The sequence below is a fragment of the Canis lupus genome, chromosome 1 (genome assembly GCF_003254725.2).
Source record: "Canis lupus dingo isolate Sandy chromosome 1, ASM325472v2, whole genome shotgun sequence".
NCBI lineage: Eukaryota > Metazoa > Chordata > Mammalia > Carnivora > Canidae > Canis > Canis lupus.
The window spans coordinates 99496020-99521302 of NC_064243.1; the positions used below are offsets into that span (position 1 = coordinate 99496020).

Consider the following 25283-nt stretch of genomic DNA (forward strand, 5'->3'; position numbering starts at 1 on the left):
GTTTTCTTCTGTGCTCTTTTTCCAGCCTAGCTACTATCTTTATAATCATTGTTTTAAATTCTAGTTCAGACATCTTACTTATAGCTGTATTGATTAACTCCTAGTACTACCTCGTGTTCTTTTTTGGAGGTGAATTTCTCCATCTCATTATTTTTCCCAGAAAAGAAGGAAGATAGAAAAAGAAAAAACAAGAAAAACAACAAGAAAAATAACAAGAAAACCCCCCAAAAAACTAGATCCTGTGTGTGTTTTGGCCTGCTAGTTTAAAGAATTTAGATCCCAAGATAAGAAAGAAAATTAAAGTACAATGAAAGTAAGTAAAAATAAGAAATATATAAAGTATATACATAAAATTTAAAATTAAGCAATTAGGGCAGCCCAGGTGGCTCAGCGGTTTAGTGCTGCCTTCAGCCCAGGGAGTGATCCTGGAGACCCGGGATCCAGTCCCACGTCTGGCTCTCTGCATGGAGCCTGCTTCTCCCTCTGCCAGTCTCTGCCTCTCTCTCTCTCTCTCCCTGTGTCTCTCATGAATAAATAAATAAAATCTTTTTTAAAATAAAAAATAAAATTAAGCAATTAATAAAAAAAGAATTGAAGAAAATAAATGAAAAAATATTAATAAAGTACAAAGGAAGCTAGGTCCTACTTTCCCCATAGAAGCTAGGTCCTACTTTCCCCGTAGAGCTTTTGCAGCCTGTGGTCAGTATTGTGGTCAGTACACTTGGTGGGAGCGAGTTGTCTGTGCGGGTCTTCTGGGGAAAGGGCCCGTGGCGCTGATTGTCAGGTGTACCTGCCTTAGTGGAGATGCACCTGCAGGGCTCAGAGGCGGGGCTCGGTGTAAGCACCTCTGGCCTCCACCAAGCAGCGCTGTGCTGCTCCCTGAAGACTCAACGCTGACCGGTGGGATGAGTGTGGGAGCGCCAGATTCTCTAGCCCTGGAGCTGAACATCGGGACCCAGTCTGCAGTGAGCCTTCACAGAAAAGCCGTCAAGCCCTTTTGTCTCCTCCGTTTCTGTCAGAACTCTGCGTTCACCCTGCCTGTGCCCGAGGTTTTTTGTTTGTTTTGTTTTATCTCAGACAAGTGACTGAATTTCAAAACTCCAAATTTTAGGGACTTCCCTGGTGGAGACCCGTGCTCTTCCTGATGGGGAGGGTCTCCTCCACTTCTGCCCTTTGCTGGCCCCTCCCATGAAAGCGGCCCCATGACTGCACAGGGGTTTGCAGTTTATGGCCACACACGTCAGAGAGCTGGCCCCTAGACCCAATGCTTTCAGCTGGTTTCTTTGCTTGCTCCTGTGCCTGGGAACAGTTGGCACCACCATCATTGTGACCCTGGGGATCCTGAGCACACCCTGTCACTCCAGGGGTGGCCCCCCACTTCGCTACCTGAGCACCATTAAGGCTGGTGTATCCCCCACTGTAGCAGACTTCTGAAAGTTCTGATTTTGTGCTCTGCTGCTTATAATACTGTGTGTAGACCTGTAAGCTGGCTCCCTGCCCCTGTGGGATCCGGGGCTGTGTCTCCCCCAGATCAACTGATTGATTGAATTTTTAAGATTTTATTTTTCTGTAATCTCTACACCTAACAAGGGGCTTGAACTCACTACCCTAAGATCAAGAGTCGCATGTTCTTATCAAGGGAGCGTGGCACACGGGAAAAGTGGACTATTTCCTTTACCTGCAGTGCCTGAACATCCCACAGGGGGTGCCTGAGCTCAGCAAGGACCCAGCAGGGCACGGGTGTGCAGTTGGCCTTGCCCACCTGCTGTAACAGGAGCCCAGCCCGCGCTGGGGAGGCTTGGGGAGGATGTGGGACCGCGTCCACGCTGGCAGGAGCCCCGGCATCCTCAGGACAGGCGGGGGTGAGTCTGGGGGCTGATGTAGGCCCCCACATGCCTACAGAAATTGCCCTTCAGGACCCATAGTGGAGGGTGCAGGGCCATGTCCACAGGACAGAGGCGTGGCTTCCTCAGGGCCAGCTGGAGGCTCCTGGAGGCGTTGGTCGGGTCCACACCGACATCAGCAGGGACTATTCAAAACCATGGTGTAAGTGATGTGTTAGAGTTAATGTTAGGGTTAGGGGTTAGAGTTTAGGGTTGGGGTTAGTGGTTAGGGTTGGGGGTAGGGTGTTTAGGGTTGGGGTTAGGGGTAAGCATTTAGGGGTTAATGGTTAGGGTTAGGCTTAGGGTTAGATTTAGGGTTTAGAGTTTAGGGTTAGAGGTTAGGGGTTAGTGCTAGGTTGGGGTAGGGTTAAGGTTAGGAGTTAGGGTTAGATTTAGGGTTTAGAGTTTAGAGCTATGGTTTAGTTGTTAGGGTTAGTGTTGGGGTTAGGGTTAGTGTAGGGTTAGGGTTTACTGATAGGGGTTGGGGTTAAGGGTTAGGGGTAGGCGTTAGGGGTTAGGGTTAGATTTAGGGTTTAGAGTTTAGGGTTAGGTGTTGGGGTTGGGTTAGGATTAGTGTTAGGGGTTAGTGGTTAGAGTTGGGGTTAGGGTTAGGTTTAGGGTTAGATTTAGGGTTTAGAGTTTACGGTTAGGGGTTAGTTGTTAGGGGTTAAGGGTTAGGGCTAGGGGTTAAGGGTTAGGGTTAGAGATTATGGTTAGGGTACACAGTTGTATCTGGTAAATGGAAGGATTAGAGGTCTTGGGGTTGTAATGATCTCAACCTATTCTCAAACTTTAAATGGATAAGAAGCTCAGCTTGCTGGCATAGATCTGGGCGTGGAATGGGAGTGCCTAGTGGGCCCCTTTGGGTAAGTAGAACTGGCGCTGTGGGATGAACCCAACACCAGGCTAAGGTGCCCGATGTTGACATTCATCAGACCCCAGAAAACGAGTTGGTTGATATAGACAGGAGGACAGTGGCCATGGAAGTCGGAATCCGCTAAGGAGTGTGTAACACTCACCTGCCGAATCAACTAGCCCTGAAAATGAATGGTGCTGGAGCCTCGGACGCATACCCAGCCATCACTGGCAATTGGTCACGCGCCAGACGGACAGGAGCGGGTGTGGGAGGAGGGTGCGCTGGTTTCCCTTCCTGGAGGGCCGCCGTTGTTCCCCCACCCCGTGGATACTAGGTATGCTGAGATGGGTAGGTGGGCTGCTGCAGTGAGCCTTGAAGCCACCCGGGCTGCCCGGATCTGTAACTTTAGGATAAGTATTCGCTCTAGGGGCTGGGTCGGTCGGGCTCGGGTCAGAAGCAGTGTTGGGCGCGCTCAGCCGCTGGACAAGGCGCCGCAGGCCCCTGCACGCCTGCCCCCGCCCAGGCCCACCACCTCCGCCCTCCTCATCCCTACCCAGCGCGGCTCCACCCACTCTCCTCTACCCCCTTCCCCTCCCGAGGTGGGGTGACAGGGGAGGGGGATGGGGGGGTGGGCGCGTTGGTGCGGGAGGTCCACCAAAGAAAGGGCCTGCGGCCCAAGGTCCCGGGCACCCAGGGGGCCGGCAAGGGCGGCGACTGTAGAGGTGAGCCAGGCCCTTACCGTGGATCGCCCCAGCTGCAGTGGGCATCATGGCTGCACCTGGGGAGCCCGGCGGGACCCAGCGCACCCCGCCGCGCGCTCAGGGAGGTGTCGAGCTGCAGGAGGCAAGGATTCTGTCGTCCCAGTCTTCCCCCGCCCTCGCTCTTGTCGTCGTTTAATTGAAACAAAGCATCGTGGGGCAGCCCTGGTGGCTTAGCGCCTGCCTTCAACCCAAGGCGTGATCCTGGAGACCCGGGATCGAGTCTCACGTCGGGATCCCGGCAAGGAGCCTGCTTCTCCCTCTGCCTGTGTCTTTGCCTCTCTCTCTCTCTCTCTTCATGGATAAATAAAATCTTTAAAAAAAAACAACAACAAAGCATCGTGAAGGCCTGCAGCAGGTGTTGACGCCATGCGATTTCTGCCTAGTACTCTGAATGTCAAAGTGAATAAATTCAATGAAGCATGGGGACACGGCCGGAGTAACTTATGACTATCTTAAGGTAGCGAAACGCTCATCATCTAATTAGTGACTCGCAGGAATGAATCCAGGAATGGATGAGCGAGATTCTCACTGTCCTACCTACTATCCAGTGAAACCACAGCCAAGGGAAAGGGCTTGGCATAATCAGCGGGGAAAGAAGACCCTTTTGATCTTGACTCTAGGCTGGCACGGTGAAGACTTAAGAGGTGTAGAATAAGTGGGAGGCCCTGGCGCCCTTGGGGCGAGGGGGCGGGGTGATGTCTGCCAGCTTTGTGGGACGCTGGTGAAATACCACTATTCTTATCATTTTTTCACTGATCCCGTGAGGTAGGAGGGCGAGCCCTTGCTTCTTGTGCCAAGTGCCTGGTGGCGCCAGCTGTGAAAGACCTGCTCTGGGGACAGTGCCAGGTGGGGAGTTTGGGGCGGTACACCTGTCAAATGCTAACTGCAGGTGTCCTAAGGTGAGCTCAGGGAGGACAGAAACCTCCAGTGGAGCAAAAGGGGAACAGCTCACTTGATCTTGATTTTCAGTATGAATAGAGACTGTGAAAGCGGGGTCTCAGGATCCTTTGAACCTTTTGGGTTTTAAGCAGGAGGTGTCAGAAAAGTTACCACAGGGATAACTGGCTTGTGGCAGCCAAGCGTTCATAGCGACATCGCCTTTTGATCCTTCGATGTCGGCTCTTCCTATCATTGTGAAGCAGGATTCACCAACCACTGCATTGTTCAGCTACTAATAGGGAACAATTAGACCTAATTGGGTTTAGACCATCGTGAGACAGGTTAGTTTAACCCTACTAATGATGTGTTGTTGCTATGGGAACCCTGCTCAGTACAAGAGGAACCGCAGGTCCAGGCTTTTCATGTATTTGCTTGGCTGAGGAGCCAAGGGGGTGAAGCTACCATCTGTGGGATTATGACTGAATGCCTCTAAGTCAGAATCCCGCCCAGTCAGAACCGTCAGGCAGCACCCCTGAGCCCAGGTTGGCCTTGGATAGCTGATCCCCCACTGTCCCCGCAAGCGGCCGGGCACCCCACATAGCAGGGTGTGGTGTGCCCCACTGCACATCGGGGCAGGGGTCCTGTGCAGAGAGACCCTCCTCCAGGGAAACAGGGCACAGCCAGAAAGGGGGCCATCCCCTCGCTCCTCACGCAATGCACGTTGGTGGGGAACCTGATGCTAATCCATTCGTAGATGACCTACTTCTTGGTTGGATTTTCATATGTAGCAGAGCAGCTCCCTCACTGCAATCTATTGAAAGTCAGCCCTAGAACACAAGTGTTTGTCTTCCTCGCCCACACGCCAACCCTGCCGCTGCGGGAGACTGGGGTGGGGTGGGGGCCTGAAGCCATCCCCTCCTCGCTCCATCCTTCCTCCTGCGGGTCCGCTTCCCGGGTGGTCCTCCGCGCCTTGGCTGTTCCGCGCGGCTGGTGGTCGCCAGGTCAAACCGTGCCGCCTTGGCCTGGCTGGCTGGCCATCGGGGGTGGGGAGAGGCGCCCAGCCCAGCCCTGAGGCCCGGGAGGAAACCGGGTCGCGGGGATCGGTGGGGAGCGGTGCGCACCACCGCTCAGCGGCCGCCGCGTTAGGGCAGCTGGCACGCCAACCGTCTCCCGCCCACCGGGGCGCTCAGCCCGGGGCTGGGACCGGGAAGGGGGAGAGTCGGTGGGTCTCCTGCCGACAGGCGCGTGGGCGTCGTTGGGATCGGCCGCGCGGACCCTTTCCTAGAGGGGACACGAGGCGGGATGGCACCTGCTTGCCGTTTCGCCCATTTTCCTCCCTCCCTCCCAGTCGAGCCAGCCGACCAGCGATCTCGTGGGTGTCGCGGTGGTGGCTTCGCCAGAGTCTGTCCAGCCGCCCCCCCTCAGCAACTCCGAGGTGCAGATGACAAGTGTCTCAGCTGGTTGGTTCGAGTTCGGGTCTCCCGGGGGCGGGGCGACCACACGGCGGGGTCTCCCGGCTCCTGGGTTGACCACCCTTAAGGGGCTCCCAACCCACCCCCACCTTCGTAACTTGTGCTTTCTGCGGTCGGAACCAGAATCTGATCGCTGGTAGCATGGATGAACCGACTCCACCCTCCACCTGACCCTGATCGTGTCTAATCCTCCCCGCCCCCCCGCCTTTTTTTAACGACAGATTTTATGTATTTGTTCGCGGCAGACAGAGAGAGGCAGAAGAAACAGAGAGAGGCACAGGGAGAAGAAACAGGCTCCTTGAATGGAGCCAATGCGGGACAGATCCCTGGACTGGGATGATGCTCTGAGCCACTCAGGCGTCCCTAGTCCACCCATCTTACTCCCCATTGCCACCAACGGTCTTTTTTTTTTTTTTTTTAAGATTTTATTTATTCATTCATGAGAGACACACACAGAGAGGCAGAGACACAGGCAGAGGGAGAAGCAGGCTCCATGCAGGGAGCCTGACATGGGACTCAATCCCGGGACTCCAGGATCATACCTTGGGCTGAAGGCAGGTGCTCAACTGCTAAGTCACCCAGCTGTACCTGGGCCATGGGCTTTTAAGGGTTTCATTTCTGAGCCTCTCTCTCAGCCTTCTTCTTACCTGTATGAATTGCTGATCCCACTTCACAACATCCATCCACCCAGGGATGAAAACTGTTCCCTGTACATCCTACATCCTGAGCACTATGAAAGCTACTGATGAGATGCGAACAAGAGAGAAATCCAAGTCAGGTGAATCAAAAGGCTGGAAAGATGTCTAGCAGGTGGAAAGCATTGACTGAACATCAAGACACTTGAAGGGTTTTCTTTCTAGGGAATCCTTCCTCATTTGGCTAAACTATGTGCATTACTGGTATTTCCTCCACTCAGAGGGCAGCTGAGCAGAAGACTGCTCAGCAGAAGAGAGGTCACAGGTGAAGACCTCACATTGCTTTTTCAAGGATACGTATTTCAGGGCACCTGGCTGTGACTCAGTTGGAGGAGCCTGCACCTCCACACAGGATCAACAAGCTTCTGAGAGCCAGAACTGTCTCTGATGGGTGTGCACATGACCTCGACAAGCTAGACAGGCAGAGGATTCAGAGACGCGATGGCCCTCCACATTCGCCTCCTCTGGGTTCTGCGGGACTGATCCCTAGGAGTGGGATCACTGGGTCCTCTGGTAAGAGCATGTCCCGCTCGCAAAGGAATCACCCCTATCCCTATCCAGGCCCTTTCTGGAGATGGTGGCTGAGAGCCTGCAGGGCAACCGGAAGGGAGCAAGCAAGGCCACGAAGGAGGTCCGAACCAAAGATGCAGGAAAGAACAGTGTCCCCAGGGGCACCATCTTGACCTCCACCTTCTCAGCGTCTGGGGCCCTGACCCGGAGGATGACCTTGAAGTCAGACTGATGAATGGGGAAAAGGAGCAGACCAGTTTGTCCCTGACAAGCTTCACATGGCAGAGCCATCCTAAGCAAACAAAGACCCCGAGGAGTGGCAAACCCAAATGCTTGTCTATTGGGTTGAACAAAGAGAAGAGATTGTGGAAGAGTAACTCAACTATGTGGGGAGGCTAAAAGAACACAAGGATTTTCTTTCTTTCTTTTCTTTCTTTCTTTCTTTCTTTCTTCTTTCTTTCTTTCTTTCTTCTTTCTTTTTTCTTCTTTTTAATAACAAGATCTGTTTGTCCAGCATTCTCATGCTCATGCTCAACTTCCTGTCCTTGAAGATAAGAGTATCATTCACTCCCTCCTGGCACTCCCCTCCAAGGCACCTTCCAGGGGCATGGGAGGGGTTGTGCTTCTCAGGAGGAAGCTGGAAGGGTGCTTGTGTTTCATTGCTGTTGCTGCTACTTTTTATTTTTTTAAAAGATTTTATTTATTTATTCATGAGAGACACAGAGAGAGAGAGAGGTAGAGACACAGGCAGAGGGAGAAGCAGGCTCCATGCAGGGAGCCCGATGTGTGACTGGATCCCGGGTCTCCAGGATCATGCCCTGGGCTGAAGGCGGCGCTAAACCGCTGAGCCACCTGGGCTGCCCTGCTGCTACTTTTTAAGTGTCTATAGTTCAGGATGCCAGGGAGGCTCAGCGGTTTAGCACCTGCCTTCGGCCCAGGGTGTAATCCTGGAGTCCTAGAATCGAGTTCCGCATCGGGCTCCCTGCATGGATGGAGTCTGCTTCTCCCTCTGCCTATGTCTCTGCTTCTGTGTGTGTGTCTCTCATGAATAAATAAAATATTTTAAAATAATAAATAAATAAATAAACAAATAAATAAATAACAGAGTCTAGAGTTCAAAACAGTATTCTGGTTTCCATTCCCCACGAATGAGGAATTCCCAGTAAGTGCTGGTCATAGGCCTGCGTTGATTCAGTCCCTGCCCTTTGTACACATGCCCGCCGCTACTATCCATTGGAAGGTTTAGTGAGGCCCTCGATTGGCCCTGGGGTTGGCCCATGGCCCTGGCAAGGTGCTGAGAAGACAGTCAAACTTGACCATCTAGAGGAAGTAAAAGTCGTAACAAGGTTTCCGTAGGTGAACTAGTGGAAGGACCATTAACAAGAAGGGAGCTGCTGTTGGACGGCCCAAGGGAAGGGGTCATCGCTGGATGACAGCTGTGGGGGAGGGAGGAAGTCTTCGCTCTTGAGATTTGTGCTCTTTCTGCCCTTGAGCCCGGAATCTGGTCACCAGTAGCAAGGGCCAATGACTCCACCTCCCAGCTAATCATGATCATGCCAATCCACCCCCCCCTTTTTTTTACGACAGATTTTATATTTATTCCTGAGAGACACAGAGAGAGGCAGAAACTGAGGCACAGGGAGAAACAGGCTTCTCGCAGGGAGCCCGATGTGGGGCTCGATCCAGGATCCTGGGATCACACCCCAACCCAAAGGCAGCTGCTCAACTGCAGAGCCACACAGGTGTCCCTAGTCCACCCATCTTACTCCCCATTGCCACCCACGGTCTTGCATGTTCTTCTGTTCCCCACATACGACCTCATGCTCTACTTCTATCTCTAGACACACCCTCTGATACCACTCTAGGGAATAAGCTAAGACAGGACCGATTCTCCTTTGACCATTCTTGAGTTGAGGACTGTCCTTTTTTGCTGTAGCAGTGTCGGTGAAATAAAGGGTCTCTCTCCACAAATGGTGCTAGGTCATGGGGAGATGACGCAGGAAATACGGATTTCAGTTTGCAGACATTTCTACATCCGATTGGGAATGGCTCCCACCCTCCAGTGTCCTGGGTCTTTTTGGGTGAGGGCAGCAGGACACCTAGGATGACATTTCCAAGTGTGCCCTTGCCTGGGGCTGAAACCGGAACTGGAACGGAAACCACAACTGGTGCAGCCTGGGTGATTTGGGAGGCACCAGCGGTGGGGGGGTGGGGGGAGGGGAGGAACATGCCCTCTAGTATTGCAGATGTCCCCGTCCCTGGGAGGAGGAGAAAAACACCCCCAAGGCTCCTCTTTGGCGCCTGTCCTGAGTCAGGGAAATGCTACTGACCCAGGTGGATCCAGACCAGGCTGTGTCCCAGCCCCCCTGAGATTCCATATTTGTCACCCCTGGACTCCTGCCTGCCTGCCTCCTTTCTCTACATTCAACTTGCAACTTTAAGTCCATGAGGTTGGAAGCTTTAGCTCTCTGGGTCTTGCTAGACATTTGCCATACAATACCAGTTTCAATCAAGCATCTGTGACATGAAGGGAATTCTCAGCCTTGAATGTTTCTGGGCCCTGCTCCCTTGGCTTTCACACTGACCCAGGTCCAAAGGGCTCGGAAAAATCTCAGCATGGGGTCTCTAATTCCATGTCTCTGAACACAAGTTGCCTGTCTGCTTCCCTTAAAAATAAAGAAACAGGGATGCCTGTGGCTGCGTGTTGAGCATCTGCCTTGAGATCAGGTGGTGATCCTGGGGTCCTGGGGCTCGACTCCCCGCATTGGACACCCCGCGGGGAGCCTGTTTCTCCCTCTTTAAAAAATGAATGAAGGAATGATTAATTTAAATGAATGAATATACACATAAGCAAGCAAGCAAACAAACAAACAAATAAACAATATCAATCAAGGGGTGCCTGGCTGCTGGCTGGCTCTGTCAGTGGAGTGTGGGACTCTTGATCTTGGGGTTGTGAGGTCGAGCCCGACCTTGGGTGTAGAGATTGCATAAACATAAAATCTTTAAAAAAATTTTTTTCAATCGATCGATCCCTAAAAAACAACATGCCAAACCCAAAGATGAGAGAATGAAAAAAAAACCTTCTTTCATATTTTGAAATTTGATCTGCCTTAATACTATAAAATCATTGAGAAGCTATAAAACATTAACCTTTTAAGTTAAAGACTGAGAGTGTAAGCCTCTCCTCAATGAAATATCACAATTAGATACATCAACTTGATTCATCACAATTCCCTCAATAGTTTTAACCCTATTCATTATATTTCAACTAAAAATTTCAAAACACTATTATCCAGAAAATCCAGGATTAAAATCAATAAAACCATCAAAATAGTCTACACCTTGGGAAAACAAATTGAACAAAAATTTATTCACCTCTTCCATTACTCCAACAATAATAGGACTCCCTATTGTAATCTTAATTGTTATATTTCCAAGTATCCTATTTCCCTCACCTGTCTAATCAACAATTGTCTCGTCTCCATTCAACAATGATTAATTCAACTAACATTAAGGCAAATATTAGCTATCCACAATCATAAAGGATGAACTTGAGCTCTTATACTAATTTCACTTATCCTATTCATTGGCTCAACTAACCTACTTAGATTATTACCACACTCATTTACCCCTACCACACAATTATCTATAAACCTGGGAAAAGCCGTGCCCCTATGAGCAGGGACAGTTAGTACTGGTTTTCGATACAAAACTAAAAGCATCCCTAGCGCATTTCCTGCCCCAAGAAACACCCCTCCCCCTCATCCCAATACATGTAATTACCGAAACTATCAGTCTATTTATTCAACCCATAGCCCTGGCAGTACAAGTAACAGCTAACATTACTGCAGATCACCTATTAATTCACCTTATTGGAGGAGCTACTCTTGCTTTAATAAATATTAGTACTACTACAGCTCTCATTACTTTTATTATTTTAATTCTATTAACCATTCTTGAATTCACTGTGGCCTTAATTCAAGGCTATGTTTTCACCCTACTAGTGAGCTTATATCTACATGATAACAACTAATGACCCACCAAACTCATGCTTATCACATAGTAAATCCAAGCCCATGACCACTGACAGGAGCTCTTTCAGCCCTTCTTATAACTTCGGGCCTAATCATATGATTTCACTTTAACTAATAGCCCTACTAGCATTAGGACTGACAACCAACACACTAACTATATCAATGATGATGAGATGTCATCTGAGAAAGTATATTCCAGGGACACCATACTCCCATTGTCCAAAAAGGACTGCACTACGGAATAATTTTATATATTGTATCAGAAGTATTCTTCTTTTCAGGATTCTTTTTTTTTTTAATTAATTTATTTATTCATGAGAGACAGAGAGAGAGAGGCAGAGGGAAAAGCAGAGTCCATGCAGGGAGCCTGACATGGGACTCAATCCCAGGTCTACAGGATCACACCCCGGGCTGCAGGCAGCGCCAAACCGCTGCGCCACCGGGGCTGCCCTCTTTTCAGGATTCTTCTGAGCTTTTTACCACTCTAGTTTAGCTCCAACCCTGGTTGCTGGCCACCTATAGGCATCATTCCCCTTAATCCCCTGAAGTTCCACTACTCAATACCTCAGTTCTCTTAGCCTCTGGAGTCTCCCTTATCTGAGTCCACCACAGCCTTATAGAAGGAAACCACAAACACATACTTCAAGCCCTATTCACCACTATCTCCCTAGGTGTTTCTTTTAGACTTCTTCAAGCTTCCGAATACATCTTTTACTATCTCAGATGGAGTCTATGGCTCTACCTTCTTCATAGCCATAGGATTCCATGCATTACATGTAATTATTGGCTCAACTTTCCTCATCGTTTGTTTCCTTCAACAATTATATTACCATTTTACATCCAATTACCATTTTGGATTCTAAGGGGCTGCATGATACTGACATTTTGTTGATGTAGTCTGATTATTCCTATACGTCTCTATTTACTAATGAGGATCCTACTTTTCTAGCATCAACTAGTACAATTGACTTCCAATCAATTAGTTTCAGATAAACCCTGAAAAGAAGTAATAAGTATAATATTAACCCTAATTATCAATGTATCCCTAGCGTCTTTACTTGTAATAATTGCATTCTGACTTCAACTAAATATTTATGCAGATAAGGCAAGTCCCTATGAATGAGGTTTTGACCCTATGGGATCTGCACGTCTACCCTTCTCCATAAAAATTTTCCTAGGAGCTAGCACATTCCTACTCTTCAACTTAGAAATTGCACTACTTTTCCCACTTTCTTGAGCATCACAGACCAATAAACTAACAACAATACTAATTATAGCACTATTACTAATTTCCCCATTGGCTGCAAGCCTAGCTTACGAATGAACCGAAAAAGGTCTAGAATGAACTGAATATGATAATTAGTTTAAATTAAAACAAATGATTTTGACTCATTAAACTATGATTAAATTCATAATTATCATGTCCATAGTATACATCAACATCTTCTTGGCATTTATTCTCTCCCTAATAGGCATACTCCTCTATTGATCCCATCTAATATCATCCTTACTGTGCTTAGAAGGTATGATATTATTCCTATTTGTAATAATATCAGTAACTATCCTAAACAATCACTTCACATTAGCTAGCATAATAACAATTGTCCTATTGGTATTCGCCACTCGTTAAGCAGCACTAGGATTGTCTCTAGTAGTCATGGTATCTAACACCTATGGTACCTACTATGTACAAAATCTAAACCTTCTACAATGCTAAAAATTATTATTCCCACCATAATACTTATTTCACTAGCATGAATGTCAAAATCCAACATAATCTGAATTAATACAACCTAGAGCCTACTAATTAGCTTAATTAGCCTATCATATCTAAATCAACCCAACGACAATAAACTCAACTTCTCACTGCTATTTTTCCTCTACTCCCTATCAGCACCCTGACTAGCACTCACATGACTTACCACTCATACTAATAGCAAGCCAATCCCACCTATCCAAAGAACCTTTAACTAGAAAAAAAACTATATATTTCTATACTCATCACACTTCAATTATTCTTAATCATAACATTTACTGCTACAGAACTAATTCTCTTTTCATTTTATTTGAAGCCACATTAATCCCAACTCTTATCATTACTTGATGAGGAAATCAAACTGAACGACTAAACACAGGACTTTACTTCCTATTTTATACGCTCTTTTTTTTAAGATTTTATTTATTTACTCATAAGAGACAGAGAGAGAGAGAGAGGCAGAGACACAGGCAGAAGGAGAAGCAGGCTCCATGCGGGGAGCCGGACATGGGACTCGATCCTGGGTCCCAGGATCACACCCTGGACTGAAGGCAGCGCTAAACCACTGAGCCACTCGGGCTGCCCAGTGTTACTCTTTATACAAAACACCATGGGCTCCCTAAATTTCCTCATAATTCAATATTGAATCCAACCTCTATCAAACTCTTGATCCAATGTCTTTCTATGACTAGCATGCATGATAGCATTCATAGTAAAAATACCTCTATATGGACTTCACCTATGACTACCAAAAGCATATGTAGAGGCTCCCATTGCTGGCTCCATAGTCCTTCAGCCATACTTCTAAAATTAGGAGGGTATGGTATAATACGAATCACAACCCTACTAAACCCCTTAACTAACTTCATAGCATATTCATTCATAATATTAACCCTATGAAGCATAATCATAGCAAGCTCAATTTGCTTACATCAAACAGACCTAAAATCCTTAATCACATACTCCTCAGTTAGCCATATAGCCCTTGTCATTGTGGCAGTTCTCATTCAAACACCATGAAGTTACATAGGAGCAACAGCCTTAATAATTGCGCATGGCCTAACATCATCTACGCTGTTCTGCCTAGCCAATTCAAACTAAAAATGAATCCACAGTCGAACTATAATTCTTGCACGAGGACTTCAAACCCTCCTTCCCTTAATGGCAGCATGGTGACTATTAGCAAGTCTCACTAACCTAGCATTACCCCCTACAATTAACTTAATCGGAGAACTATTTGTAGTGATAGCCTCATTTTCATGATCCAACTTCACCATTATTCTAATAGGAATAAACATTATCATTACCACCCTATACTCTCTCTATATATACTAATCACCACACAACGCGTTAAATACACTCACCATATTAAAAACATTAAACCATCCTTTACATGAGAAAACGCCCTAATAACCCTACATTTATTACTACTACTACTTTTTTTTTTAAGATTTTATTTATTTATTCATGAGAGACACAGAGAATGAGAGAGAGGCAGAGGGAGAGAGAGAATGAGAGACACAGGCAGAGGGAGAAGCAGGCTCCACGCAGGGACTCCATCCTGGGACACCAGGGTCACGCCCTAGGCGGAAGGCAGTGCAATACCGCTGAGCCACCCGGGCTACCCTACCACTACTACTCTTATCACTCAATCCTAAAGTAATTCTAGAGCCAATCTACTGCAGACATAGTTTAATAAAAACATTAGATTGTGAATCTAATAATAAAAGTTCAAATCTTTTTGTCTACCGAAAAGTATGCAAGAACTGCTAACTCATGCTCCCTGCATAAAAGCATGGCTTTTTCAACTTTTACAGGATATAAGTAATCCATTTGTTTTAGGAACCAAAAATTTGGTGCAACTCCAAATAAAATAAACTTATTTGCTTCCTCTATAACAGCTCTAGTTATGTTAACTCTACCAATTATACTAACTACTACTGAACTCTATAAAAACAAACTATATCCATATTATGTAAAAACCATTACCTCCTATAGCCTCATGGTCAGCATAATTCCTACAATAATATTTACTTGGGGCAAGAGATAATTATCTCAATCTGACACTGAATATTCAAACTATAAAATTAATCCTAAGCTTCAAATTAGACTATTTCCCAATAATCTTCGTACCAGTAGCACTCATCATTACATGATCAATTATAGAATTTTCCATATGGGGCAGCCCGGGTGGCTTAGCGGTTTAGCGCCACCTCGGCCCAGGGCCTGATCCTGGAGACCTGGGATCGAGTCCTGCGTCGGGCTCCCTGCATGGAGCCTGCTTCTCCCTCTGCCTGTGTCTCTGCCTCTCTCTCTCTCTCTCTCTCTCTCTCTCTGTGTCTCTCATGAATAAATAAATAAAATCTTTAAAAAAAAAAGAATTTTCCACATGATACATGCATTTCAGACCCTTACATCAATCAATTCTTCAAATACCTTCTTTTTTTAAAATTTTTTTTCAAATATCTTCTTATATTCCTCATTACCATAATAATTCTGGTAACCACAAACAATATACTTCAACTATTCACTGGCTGAGAAGGAGTGGGAATCATATCCTTCCTACACATTGGGTGATGATACGGCCGAACAGATACAAACACAGCTTCCCTACAAGCATTTCTCTATAATCGAATTGGAGATGTAGGATTCATGGCTATAGCATGATTTCTACTAAACCTACTAAATCTACTAAACTAAAAAAGAAAAGACATTGCAGAAGAGGTTTCTGAAGGAGACTTTTTTTTTTTAAAGATTTTATTTATTCATGAGAGACACAGAGAGAGAGAGAGAGAGAGAGAGGCAGAGACACAGGCAGAGGGAGAAGCAGGCCCCATGAAGGAGTCCGACATGGGACTCAATTCTGGGACCTCAGGATCACGCTCCAGGCCGAAGGCAGGTGCTAAATCGTCAAGCCACCCAGGGATCCCCTGAAGGAGACTCTTTGAGATTTTTTTTTAAAGACTTTATTTATGTATTCATGAGAGACACAGAGAGAGGCAGAGACGCAGGCAGAGGGAGAAGCAGGCTCCATGCAGGTAGCCCAATATGGGACTCCATCCTGGGACTCCAGGATCATGCTGTGGGCTGAAGGGAGGCGCTCAACTGCTGAGCCACACAGGAGGCCCTAGTTTGTTTGTTTGTATTTTTAAAGATGTATTTATTTATTCATGAGAGACAGAGAGAGCGGCAGAGACATAGGGAGAGGGAAAAGCAGGCTCCTTGCAGGGAGCCCGAAGAGGGGCATGATCCTGGATCCTGGGATCACGCCCAGAGTTGAAGGCAGATGCCCAACCGCTAAGCCACCAGGCGTCCCTAGTCCACTCCTCTTACTCACCTTTGCAACCCACGGTCTTGCACGTTCCTCTGGGTCCCACACACAACCTTGTGCTCTACTTCTATCTCTAGACACATCCTACAATACCCTTCTAGGGATAGGCTAAGATGGGACTGATTCTCATTTGACTGTTCTTGTGTTGAGGACTGCCTTTGTTTGCTGTAGAGGTGGCGGTGAAAAAAAAAGGTCTCTCTCCACAAATGGTGCCAGGTCGTGGGGAGATGACACAGGAAGGATGGGTTTCGGTTTGCAGACATTTCTACATCCCATCGGGAACATCTCCCACTGTCCAGAATCCCGGGTCTTTGGGGGTGAGGGCGGCAGGATGCCTCGGATGACATTTCCAAGTGCACCCTTGCCTGGGGCTTGAACCCAACCTGGACCTGGAACCAGAACCAGTGTGTTCTGGGTGGTTCAGAAGGCGCTGGCAGCTGGGGATGGGGGGCATGCTCCCTAGAGTTGCAGATGTCTCCGGAGGAGGAGAAAACATCCCCAAGGCTCCTCCTGAGTTGAGAAACGCTACTGGCCCAGGTGGATCCTGAGCAGGCTGGATCCCAGCCACCCTGCGATCCCATATTTGTCACAGCTGGACTCACCAGAGTGCCTGTTTCCGGCCCTGCCTGCCTGCCTGCCTCCTTTCTCTGCATCCAACTTGCAACTTTAAGTTCATGAGGTTGGGAGTTTAGCTCTCTGGGTCTTGCTAGAACCCAAATATAGAAAGAAATTTGCCATACAATAGCAGTTTCAATCAAGTATCTATGAAATGAATATGGAGGAAGGGAATTCTCAGCCTTGAATTCTCAGCCCTGTTCCCTTGGCTTTCCCACTGACCCAAGCCCAAAGGGCTCGGAAAAACCTCAGCACACGGGCACTATTTCTGTCCATATGTCTGAACACATGTTGCCTGTCTGCTTCCATTAAAAATAAAGAAATAGGGGGATCCCTGGGTGGCTCAGCGGTTTAGTGCCTGCCTTCAGCCAGGGCATGATCCTAGAGTCCCAGATCAAGTCCCACATCAGGCTCCCTGCAGGGAGACTGCTTCTCTCTCTGACTGTGTCTCTGCCTCTGTGTGTGTGTGTGTGTGTGTCTCTGATGAATAAATAAATAAAATCTTGAAAAAAAAAGAAAAAATAAAAAGAAAGAAAGAAAGAGAAAGAAGAAAGAAAGAAGAAAGAAAGAAAGAAAAAGAAAGAAAAGAAAGAAGAGAGAAAGAAAGAAAGAAAGAAAGAAAGAAAGAAAGAAAGAGAAGGAAAGAAAGAAGAAAGAAAGAAAGAAAGAAAGAAAGAAAGGAAGGAAGGAAGGAAGGAAGGAAGGAAGGAAGGAAGGAAGGAAGAAAGAGTGACCTGGGTGGCTCCGTGTTGAGCATCTGCATTGGGGTCAGGTCGTGACCTGGGGTCCTGGAGCCCGACTCCCACAGGGAGCCTGCTTCTCCCTCTGCCTCTGTCACCACCTGTCTCTGTATGTCTCTCATGAATAAATAAAGAAAATCTTTTAAAAATGCATGAAGGAATGATTAATTAAAATGGATGAATGACATATTCATTATGTATGCATATATTAATAATTAATATAATATTATGTATGTATATATACATACATACATAAGCAAGCAAGCAAATAAACAAAATCGGTCAAGAGGTCCTGGCTGCTGGCTGGCTCTGTCGGTAGAATATGGAACTCTCGATCTTGGGGTTGCGAGGTCAGCCCTCCTTGGGTGTAGAGATTACGTAAACATAAAATCTTAAAAAAAATTTTTTTTCAATCGATCGATCACTAAAAAGCAACCTGTCAAAACTGAAGATGAGAAAACAAAAGAAAGCCTTCCCCAGAAGGTTCAAATTCTAAGCCTTGCACGTACTAAAAACAGAAAATAAACTGTCCAGTTTTTACAATGTTCCTCCTCATGTGGACACCCATCTCTTTTTTTTTTTTTTTTCTTTTTTGACACCCATCTCTTTATGGAGAATGCACATGCACAGGCAGGTGCATGCAGAAAACCAGACCAAACAAAACCAGACCCCATAGAACCCTGCACCGAAGGTTGAGCACATGACACACACACACCCCACCTCCGCCCCACCCACCCCCCACCCCCACCCCCACCCACCCACCCCCACCCCCCCGCCAGCCAGCCATAGAAAGCTCGGGCTGGCTACCCTACCCATATGATGCTTAGGGGGCCTATACTTACTTGCAAGTGCTCACTTACCTAGGTCATGTGGAAGGTTAGCCTGAGGCTCAGATGGCCCAATGGGGTGAATGGGGTTCTTTGCACATGCCTGAATGCTGTCTACAATTACAGAAAGCTGGCGATGAGGCCAGCCAAGGGACCAGAACCTGGAAAGCCCTCTGGTTCCATCAGGAAAGTCCCGACTTTGGGGGAGGAACCAGCGCTCAGCTCGCTCGGGGAGATACTCCGGTCTTCCTTGGGTTGATTTGTTGCTGCAGCTTTTGGTATCTTTGCACGAAACCAGCCCTGTTCTGATTGGAAATGGAAAACAACAGATGGATGGGATCCAGATGTGGTCATGCGACCTGGCAACTGGAGTTGTTTTCATCAAATGGGGAGATTGGAACATCAGGTCTTTCATAACCTCTCCACAAATAGGAGTGAGACAAAGGCTAGAGTTTGTTGGCATCTTCTTTGTGTCTGCGTGTCCCTATGTGTTCTATATGGGAGAAGTTTCTTCTGCCTCCAGAAGCTAATGCTAACATCCATTTGAAAAGAACTCTAGCTCTTGAGTTGAAAGGCAGGCGTGGTTAAAAATAGGGCACCCTACAGTTGAGAAAGATAAAGACGAGCCCCAACGCTTTACAAGTTCCCATGATCTGGGATGAAATTCCCTACATTTGGGACACCTGGATGGATCAGCAGTTGAGAGTCTGCCTTTGGCTCAGGGCAGAATGCTGTGGTCCTGGGGTTGAGTCCCCCATCAGGCTCCTGACATGGAGCCTGCTTCTCCCTCTGCCTATGTCTCAGCCTCTCTCTCTCAAAAATAAGTAAAATCTTTAAAAAGAAAAGAAATAGAAATTCTTAACATTCGGACTTCTAGGTCACCCCATCAGAAAGATGCCTCATGGGACAGGACCCAAGAAGTGGTCCAGAGAGATAAAGATAGACCAAAATTTTACACACCTGACCTGACCTCCCAATTCTCAATAGTCAAAATCACGAAGAGGGGAAAGAAGTTCAGGCAGACGCCAGCAATCCAAAACCCACTTCTCCCAAAGCACAAGCACCAGAAGCGATGCCCAACCCACTGCCTGCTCCTCCACCTCTTTCAGAGTGCTAAAAGTCACCACAGACGAAGCCTGTATTGCAGGAGGAAAAGACAGGAGATTGAGATGAAGGAACAGGTGGAGGTGGAGGCAGAAGGGTGGAAGGTGACAGATAAGAAAAAGGAAAAGAGGGATGCCTGGGTGGCTCAGTGGTTGAACATCTCTGCCTTCGGTCTCAGGGCCTGATGCTGGGGTCCTGGGGTTCAGTCCCGCATCGGGCTCCCTAAGAGGAGCCTGCTTCGCCTCAGCTTGTATCTGTGCCTCTCTCAGTGTCTCTCATGAAAAAATAAAGAAATCTTTAAAAAGAAAAAACCAACACTTTAAATCTGCCTCAGGGCTTGCCTGCAGGTAACTACCCTGAAATCTCTGCTTCCATCCCCAGCTCCCCCAACTCCGTCTCCCCCTCACCGGTCTTCCCCTCCTCCTCCCCCTGTTTCAGCACTCCCGTGTCTGGAGTGATCAACTCCTCTACCATCCCATGTGCCTCCAGCGCCACCATCCCCCCACCTCCCCACCCCCAGCAAGGAGCAAAAATCACCCCAAGCCATTGGGCCACCTCCTTCTGAGGTTCACATTGGAGTACTTCCCAAATCAGCAAGCTGGAAGGGGCCCTGAGGGCTCTCCTGGACCTAAACTGCCTACTTCAGACTTTCCCACGGGAACCTGACAGTGGGAGTGGGAAACACATTGACTTTTTTTTTTTTTTTAATTTTTATTTATTTATGATAGTCACAGAGAGAGAAAGAGAGGCAGAGACACAGGCAGAGGGAGAAGCAGGCTCCATGCACCAGGAGCCCGATGTGGGATTCGATCCCGGGTCTCCAGGATCACGCCCTGAGCCAAAGGCAGGCGCCAAACCGCTGCGCCACCCAGGGATCCCCACATTGACTTTTTAGGGGACACAGGGGTGACATATGGCTTTCAAGCCAATTCAAGGTTGTTGGTTTATTTTGAAAAGACGTATCCTTGGAGCTATCAACATCACACACCATACAGATAACCAGCTTTATCTCTTCCCCACCCCACCCCAACCCCGCCGCCCCATCAAGTCGTAAAATTGCTTGATTTTCAGTTCTGTCTGCCTTACGAGCCCTTGGGGTGGGTGGTGGGATGTGCTGTGCTCCTGTCACAGTTTGTGAGCCTGGAATGGAGGTGAAAGAAATAGGCCCGTCACCTTTATACAAAGAAACCACGTTTGCTCTCTTGTTATACAAGAGGCACAAAAAAGAAAATGAGAACTACTTATGCCCTTGTTCCACCCAGACTGACCCAGATCCTGGAGGGTCCAGGCCCAAGGGATGGTCCTACTCAACTTTGCTGTTACTTCAATGGATTAGTTAAGTTGTACCTGTTATGATTTGCCCACAGAAACGACTTAAAATGGTCGATTTTGACTGTCTCGTATACTTTTCGTTGTTAAGAGCAAATAGGTAAAAAAAAATAAGAAAAAGAAGAAAGGAAGAAAGAAAGAAGAAGAAAGAGAGAAAGAAAGAAAGAAAGAAAGAAAGAAAGAAAGAAAGAAAGAAAGAAAGAAAGAAAGAAAGAAAGGTTTTTATATGTAAACCTTTACAACAGCTTCCAAAATCTTTGATGACCTGAAACTTTGAAGTTGTGCTAGGTTAATTGACAAATTGGGTTGAAGTCATCTGATGCCTACATCTTTTCAACAGAAGGTAAAATACCAAGGCATGAGTCACTAAGACACCCAAGGTGGTTTTTTGTTTTGTTTCCTTGTATTTTCCTTCCTCCCCCCACCTTTTCTTCCCTCCCCTCTTTATTCTTTTTGTCTTATTCTGGAAAACTGCAGATACCTAGGTGTGTTAGTAAACATGTTTCATGCTTTCTTTAAAATTGTATCATAAACACACACACGCACGCAAACACACACACACACTGTGTTTCTAAAACTATGACATGTATTCATACATTTGCCATTCTAAAGAATTTTGGTATGGGATCCCTGGGTGGCGCAGCGGTTTGGCGCCTGACTTTGGCCCAGGGCGTGATCCTGGAGACCCGGGATCGAATCCCACATCAGGCTCCCGGTGCATGGAGCCTGCTTCTCCCTCTGCCTATGTCTCTGCCTCTCTCTCTCTCTCTGTGACTATCATAAATAAATAAAAAATTAAAAAATAAATAAATAAAGAATTTTGGTACAATAGAGAGTGTGCCATTGGTTCCTACTGACTTTTCACCAGAGACTGAAGTTTCTAGGAGTTAACAGTCTGCCATATGGGGGAGGCCTGAGCGGCTCAGCGGTTAAGCATCTGCCTTCTGCTCAGGGCCGGATCAAGGAGGGGCAGGGGGCCTCTGAGATCCATTCGGGCTTCTGGCTCCTTGCGGGAAGCGTGCTTCTGCCTATGTCTCTGCGTCTTTTTCTCTCCCTTTCCTCTCCTCCCTCTCTCTCCCCCTTCTCCGCTTCACACAGTGCTCTCTCTCTAAAAAAAAAAAAGTAAATAAGTACAATTTTTTTAAAAGTCTGCCACATGGAATCAAGACTACTGGAAAATATAAGGAAAACATCTCCGTGTGTGTGAAGGTAGGAACGTGTAGAAGAGGTATAAGGCATGAGAAGACATTTTTTATTGAGGGAAAAGAAAATAATTCTGTCCTAAAATAAGCCTGGCTATTTTTTTGTATTTTAAGATTTTATTTACTTATTCATTGTTGGGCTGGCGAGACTGGGGACCTCAAAACAGCCAACCCGAGGCCCCCAACCTCCCAACAACACTGCCTTACCGCCCTACCCTAACTTAGCTTACAAACCTCGCCCCCCCCCCCCCGCCCCCCAACACTTGCCCTAACCGGAATGCCACCCCGCCCCCATCTTCCCCGCCGAAAACTATAAACGCCCCTGCGGTTTGCCTGGGTGCGACTTCCCTGACTCAGAACCTCGCCTGGGAGCACTCCCCATTAAAGCACTCTCGAACCTACCGCCTGGCTCTGCTAATTTTCTCCGCCCATCATTAAAAGAAAACCTAACATTCATGAGAGACACAGAGAGAGGCAGAAAGAGAAGCAGAGAGGGGAGAAGCAGGCTCCATGCAAGGAGCCTGATATGGGACTGGATCCCAGGAATGCAGGATCACGCCCTGAGCCAGAGACAGATGCTCAACCCCTGAGCCATCCAGGTGTCCCAGAGCCTTGCTATTTAGAGAAAGAAAACTTAAGACTAACTCTGGACGACAAAGGACATTGTGGAAGGGGTTTCTGAAGGAGATTTTTGAGATTTTTTTTTTTTAAGATTTTATTTCTGTATTCATGAGAGACACAGAGAGAGAGGCAGAGACATAGGCAGAGGGAGAAGCAGGCGGGCAGCCCCGGTGGCTCAGCGGTTTAGCGCCGCCTTCAGCCCAGGGCGTGATCCTGGAGACCCGGGATCCAGTCCCCCGTCAGGCTCCCTGCATGGAGCCGGCTTCTCCCCCTACCTGTGTCTCTGCGTGTCTCTCTCTCTCTCTTTCTTTCTCTCTCTCTCTCTCTCATTAATAAATAAAATCCTAAAAAGAAAAACAAAAAGGAGAAGCAGGCTCCATGCAGGGAGCCCAATGCGGGACTCGATCCCAGGACCCCGGGATCACGCTCTGAGCCAAAGGCACCCGCTCAACCGCCGCTGATCCTCCCAGGCGTCCCTGAAGGAGACTTTTTGAAAAGGAATTGTATGCATGGTTGGGACGGACTGAGATTGGGAGAAGTGAATTTTACAAGTACACTGGTATAATATTTAAATTTGGCTCTTCTCTGTTAAAATGACAAGGTTTTCTTGCATTGGTAGTCTGCTCTTGAGAAGAGATTGTGAACAGAGAAGAAAAGACGATGTTTTTTTTTTTCTTTACATGCCCAGAACAGCAAGGTTTTTATATTCATTTTTATCCAGTCCTTACCTACATAAGAGAGTGAAAACTTCTCAATATTAAAGGAGCTACATTTTGGTGACCACTCTATAACCTGTAGAATCTCCTAGGGCCACCTTGGCGAAACAGATACTGAAGTTTTCAGTTTTGTAATGACCTGTGATCCTTTGCAGGCACATGCCTTGAAACCTTATGAGATATTGGTTGGTTGGTTGGTTGGTTGGTTGGTTGATTGGTTTGGCTGGCTGGCTGGCTGGCTGCCTGTTTGCTTGTTAATTCATTTGTTCATCGATTTTCAACAGATTCCCAGAAAGTCAAACCCTAAATAGAGTCTCTTGACTAATATATGTAGTTTATCTGCTATGTGAAGTCACATGAGAAGCGTTGTCAAACAAATAATAATAAGCCCTCTTAGATTCTATTGGGTGCATGAATGTTGTTGGTGTTCCAAAAAACGAAATGAAATTCCTAAAGTTGTAACATGTCCTGGTACAGTGCCATCCCTCAAACTGTTCACTTGAGTGTCATCACTTGAATTGTTCACTCAACATTCGTATTGTTAAAATGCTGTGTGTTACAAAAAATAATCAAATTTTCTTCTCGACTGCATTCTAATGTACTCTTATCAGGTCTTTGTTGTTCTGATGCTGTTGCAAAAATATGGTCCAGCTTCCAGAAGATTCACGAAAAGGACTTTTGACAAATACCGGTTTCTGGTCACCCTGAGATCATAAAACTCCAGTAGGAATTGCCAGAACTAATGAAAAAGCTGCATCTAAACAGAACAAAAAGGAACATGGAGCTGAATGAGTGAAGGACAATGATGACCATTTTTTTAATGACTCTTGTTCAAAACATTGTTGATCCCCTCATGTTTGCTCTTCCAGATTGAAGGAAACTTTGTCTCTAGCGATATCTGTAACTTATAGAAATCTTATGAAAATATTGTTTGTCAACAAATTAAAATATTTATCTTTTCTCCCTACCTGTGACCCTCCAGAGTTCAGTGAGTATTCTCAGTGAGTATTCTCTCAGTGAGTATTCTCTCAGTGAGTATTCTTGAGTGAGTATTCTCTCAGTGAGTATTCTTTCTTTTATGGCAATTTTTTTGTGTGTATTTTTTATTGGAGTTCGATTTGCCAACATACAGTATAACACCCAGTGCTTATCCCGTCAAGTGCCCCCCCCTCAGTGCCCATCACCCAGTCACCCCATCCCCCCGCCCACCTCCCCTTCCACCACCCCTTGTTCGTTTCCCAGAGTTAGGAGTCTCTAATGTTCTGTCACCCTCTCTGATATTTCCTACTCATTTAATCTCTCCCCTTTAAACCTTTTCGCTATTTTTTATATTCCCCGTATGAATGAAACCATATAATGTTTGTCCTTCGATTGACTTACTTCACTCAGCATAGTACCCTCCAGGTCTATCCATGTTGAAACAAATGGTAGCTATTCGTAGTTTTGAGGCCAGGTACTTTTGACTGACATGGTAACCAGACACCGTTGGAAGGATTGGTTGTATTACCTAGGCCTTGAGTAGAAAGAAAGGCTTCTGTTTTTCTTTTTCTTCCTCCCCCGCCCCTCCCCCCTGCTCAGGTTTTAATTTTCAAATTAACTCTAATCCCAACATAGGGCTCAAACTCACAACCTTGACGTCAAGATTGTGTTCTCTACTGACTGAGCAGGTCAGGTGCCCCTGGAATCTCATCCTTAAGACACATGCATAGACTCAGATAGGATCAGACAGCTTGGAGAAAGTCAGATCGACTTTTTGGAGCCAATCAAACCCCTTAGAAACTGTTGGCCTGATACCTTCCCTACAGCGGTCCCCACAGCCTGACCAGGTGAGTCAAGAGCGCCACCTCCTGACAGATGAAACCAAGAGTCAGATGCTTAACCCGACCAAGCCTCCCAGGTGCCCCTATAAGGTGCTTTGAAATGCTTCCTTCTTGCTTCACCAGTACAGGGAT

General features: G+C 46.9%; 2 long non-coding RNA genes across 7 annotated transcripts in view; one reads left to right on the forward strand and one right to left on the reverse strand.

The window, feature by feature from the left end:
• Nucleotides 1-25283, reverse strand: part of LOC112644917 (uncharacterized) — a 46734-nt gene that overhangs the window by 15599 nt on the left and 5852 nt on the right. The window contains exons 2-4 of one of the 5 annotated variants that reach the window (XR_003126885.3): nucleotides 23344-24088; nucleotides 18393-18664; nucleotides 3583-3810 (exon numbers count right to left, since the gene is read on the reverse strand). This is a non-coding gene — a long non-coding RNA (uncharacterized LOC112644917). Of the gene's footprint in view, nucleotides 1-3582; nucleotides 3811-17465; nucleotides 17924-18392; nucleotides 18665-23343; nucleotides 24089-25283 lie in introns of those variants that run through there. The other 4 variants (XR_003126886.3, XR_003126887.3, XR_004810755.2 and 1 more) reach the window with 4 other exon arrangements.
• Nucleotides 5626-24298, forward strand: LOC118352869 (uncharacterized). 2 transcript variants are annotated; one of them, XR_004810757.2, is made up of 3 exons: nucleotides 5626-5839; nucleotides 20831-21135; nucleotides 23943-24298. It is a non-coding gene; the product is annotated as an uncharacterized LOC118352869 (long non-coding RNA). The 2 variants fall into 2 exon arrangements; XR_007401900.1 differs by having other exon boundaries at nucleotides 5629-5814; nucleotides 20884-21135.